Below are 4357 nucleotides of genomic sequence, written 5' to 3'. Positions count from 1 at the left end.
CTGGTTGGACTTGGGCTCGGAGGGCTAGGGAACTTGTGGAGGTTCCCTGGGCTAGGAAATACTTCCTAGTTGGCTGGGAGGCAAATCCAGTCGGGTAGTCAAGAGGAGCATCCCAACAGAGTCAGGAGCTCAGGATCATCTCAACTAAGCTATTGGAACATGTATTCCTCCGTTTATTGATTACTTATGTAAATGGTTGCAATGAAATTCTTACTTATTTAATTTGTGGTAAATAAATTTTAATGGTATATTATCATCAAATAAATGTTTAGATATAATTAAGTTATTTCCCATCTTATGGTGTTTAAAATTAGAGAAATTTAGTTTTTAAGTTAGAGGACCCAAGGAGGGATCTTCATATGTGGTATCAGAGCTTAGGTTCAAATAATGGACCTTGAAGCCTACATAAAAAAAAATAAAAAATAAAATTGCAATTTCAAATTCAAAATTTGGAGCTAAACCGGCCGACTTAATCATAATGATTAATCCTTTTTTTCTACATTAATATATACATTTTCTTGCTCAGCTAATAGCTGATTTTTTGAAAGCCTTCTGAAGTTTCTCAATCCGTTTATTCTTTCCTCCAGCTGGAATCGTTCATGTAAGGCATTAACTGCTGTTGCAACCTGTGACACAAACACCCTGCTCTCCAAATTGTGCACATCCACAAACCCAACTTTGCCTCAAAAGTCATACGCTTATGTTTTACATTCTTTGAGCAGACAATTCCCTTAATGATCTTGTTGTCACTTCAATGCCCTGAAGCTATGAATTTTCTCTATATATCCGAAGATTGTCCAATTCAAGCTTGAGACCCAAATACAACCTCTTCCATTTCTCCGCCTCTTGCTCTCTGCTACCAACGCCATTTGTGTAACGCCGTGAGGATTCTTAGCCCTGGACATCTCCATTTCCTTAGCTCCAACCTCAGCTTGAATTGAATCTCTAACTCCAGCAGCATCCTTCTTAGACATTTGAGATAGTATAAAAGCATCCTTTTCCTCTATCTTCCTTTGAAGTCTCATCATTTCTTCTGTAATGCTTCTGAGGGCAGCTTCTACATGTTTCTTCTCTTGGGCTTTTAATTTCCACTCTTCCATCTCTGCTAGCGAATTTCTGAGCATACTCTGTGCCTTATTTATTTTTTACGTTTAAGCTTCGCTACATACCTGCTATGGTTAATTACTTTCCCGCTGGTTTTTGCAACAGATTCATCCTTGATATGAATATCTTCATTATTGTTAAAGCTTTGAAATTCAAGCTGATTTACCAGTTGTTTTTTCTCGCATCTCCATTCCTCTTCCTTTGAAGCAAAAACTACAAGTGCCTGTCGCTGGCCTTGAGATCCTCTAGTCTTTTCCGATTCATTTCCTTTATTTCAGATTCTAGCTCTTCCATTATGAAGTTTCTCTGCAAATATCACAGCCTCATTACCAAGAGAAGAAGAAGACTCCTCCTTTGCTTGTGTCTGGCTTTACAAAAGTTGTTGCTTGCCATGACAATGAAGTGACTATTTCAAGCCATCTCTCATTATAATTCTCCTCACCAACCGTTGATGCATGCTCCACTTAGAAATGAAAAGATCTTGTTGCCATCCTTCTACAATGCAACTCCATTCAAAATAATGTCCATTATAAATACAGGTGCACCTTCAAACGGTGCAACAATGGCTATCCATGTGTTCACATACTTCTCAATTACTTCATTGTAGAGTGAGAGAAAAAATTTGATTAGAAGACCTCCCATTGAATGGATTATGATGGTACTTTCTTTCCTCTAGAGGCTTTATGTTTTAATTCTAACTTTGCTCTTAAACGATCCATTGTTTCTTGAAGCATGTTACTTTGTTGAAAGTCATAGCCAAAACCAAAGAGAGTAGTACCCTCTTGATATCCCCAACCTATAATCTTTCCTATCATGTCGTGGAAGTAGTAAGCAATATTCGTCCGAATAATCAGATCAGAATGTAAGGAATGTCATGGAAAACTGATTCACGTTTTCAAATCATCAGATATAGCTGAAGGTATGCAATGTGTTGCAAGAATGTTAGGAGTTGCTTCCTTCGATTTTTTTGTTGCCAAAACAACAATCTGTTGATACTCCAGATCAAATCTTAGAAATTCATCCTCACAATTTTCCACCATGTCTATAAGATGCCTGAGGTTTTTTTACATGCACTCCATTGCAAGCCAGGACTTGTGTATTTACAATATCCTCATAACCAATATTTACATCTGCAACCAGAACCTGAGAAATCACCACCAACTGTTCATCTTCTGTTCGTGCCATAGAATGCAGTAGCTTGTCCAACAGTTTTACTAGAGCATCGTAGTCATAATATTTTCCATATTCATAACAAAGGTATGGCACGAATAGAGCTGAAAATACAAATCCAGCTATGATGTAATAATATGGAGGCTTCCCCTTTATATGTGCAGGGACTAGGCGTTTGTGAGTAGAAAGCTTGATATCAAATTCATGATACTTAGAATCACGTAGAAGTTTGACTCTGGTATGCTCTCCTGTGTACTTCTTTGAAAAAAGGTAGCTAAAACCTATGTGCTCACCACGCCTGAAAGGAATAGTTCCATCATTAGCAATATCAATTCCAACAAAACTGAGAAGAATATCTGACGATGTTAATAATTTCGCTGCTGGAGCTTTTGGTTCTACCCTTCTTACACGAACACCTCTCTGGTTAGAAATCATTCCCATTGCAATATGCCAATCAGGATTCTCCATTTTCTGCCATTCTATTCCAAGTATGGGAAATCCTGTGTAGTCTCTCGAGCATTCATAATCCTTGATAAAGTGTGTAATAACCAGAGTTGGTATAACAAATCCAATATTTTCTGCATCTTCATGTTTAAGTGATTGAAATGAAATCCCCACATGCTGGCCCTTGTCATTTAAAATAGGTCCCCCAAAATTTCCAGCATTTATAGCTACATCAATCTGGACTCCAAGAATAATCAGATCAAGGTCTAGAATGTCACATGAATATAGTCCAAATCTGTCTTTCGGGACTTCAATCGTTGTTTTTCGATCCAAGGACATAGTTTTTCCAGTGCTAGGATCATAAAGGGACCAAAGCTTTGTTCGAAATTCATGATCAGCAGCAAAAAGACGAACCCAAACTCGCTCTTTGTGGCCCTTTTCATTCACGACTGTTAATATCGAACCCCCTATGCCAGGCACAAGTAAAACTGGGTCCAAATCAAGATTCATGTATGGTTGCTTTTTCTCAGCCAAGTGAACCCACTCTTCAATTTTTTTTCAAGTATTTCTTGCCATACTGTGGCAATTTTCACTATACCAATGTCAAAGTAGATTCTGTATCACAGGAGAGAAAGGAAGTCTTTCTACTTAAAGACGTTATGCATGATGTTTCCAGGATAAAGCCCCTTTTTGAAAGATAATACATTTTTGCACTTGCCAAGTTTTTACCAAGCTTCTCCTTAGATGAGCCAAACTCTCAACACTCTTCTGCCTTGTTGAGTCTTTATCAAGCCAAGTCTACTAACATGTTTAGCTTTAGAGTATGATAGCCATGAAATAATTCTAAACAAACTCAACGTAAAGATCCTAACCATTCATGGAGTTTTAATTCTGTTATCAAACCCTTTAGGACATTAGATTTATAACCAATGATTATGTCAAAAGATCAAATTTATTTTGTTGCTATTAAACCAGACTTAAACCACAGAAAATATTCCAGCAAATGAATGGCTAAAAGTATGTTAAAAGGAGAATATCGCTTACCCTTTTCCAGCGTCGATTTAGCTTATGGATATATTTTAAGCATGAATTGACTTCCAATTTGAGAAACTCAAGAAAAATCAAACCTGAAACCTTCATCCATATAGTAAATTCTAGCAGGTGTAAATTGCATTTAAGGTGAAACGTTAAGTTCTTTAAGCAAGTCATTGAGGATTATTTACCATCGATTTGGTGTATATTTGGTGTTAGAGCACAAAACAAGTGAACGTTAAAGAGAATAGGTGCCAAATATGTCAAACCAGTTCTTGAACCCTCAAAAGTTGACAAACCAGAAAGAGGAAATTCATTAAGCATTCCTGGATATCGATTTAATGCATGTGGGTCATGAGATCATGAATTATATAGAATTTTCAAGATACAATGTCAAGTTTGTCAAACCCCTAATCAATTGATCTGATAATCACCCTATGAGTGACCTCAGTGAAAGATTTATTAACAAAAGGTATTACAGACTCATGTGATGGTGTGTGTTCAATGTTATTGAAACAACGGATCGATCAGATTGCCAATACACAGAAAATAAGTGGAAAGACAGCAGAGAAATACAGTAAGCAACACAAAGACACAAACAATTTTT

At 36.9% G+C, this 4357-nt stretch overlaps 1 pseudogene; it reads right to left on the bottom strand.

The window, feature by feature from the left end:
* Positions 1 to 1986: 1986 nt before the first annotated feature.
* Positions 1987 to 3228, bottom strand: LOC149255621 (protease Do-like 9 pseudogene; annotated as a pseudogene).
* Positions 3229 to 4357: the final 1129 nt, after the last annotated feature.

Source organism: Pinus tabuliformis, chromosome 7, assembly GCF_031772625.1.
Source record: "Pinus tabuliformis cultivar Carrire ecotype Pingquan chromosome 7, CPIR1, whole genome shotgun sequence".
Taxonomy (NCBI): domain Eukaryota; kingdom Viridiplantae; phylum Streptophyta; class Pinopsida; order Pinales; family Pinaceae; genus Pinus; species Pinus tabuliformis.
Note: the sequence above shows the minus strand (reverse complement) of the source record. Positions and strands in the feature narration are given on the sequence as shown.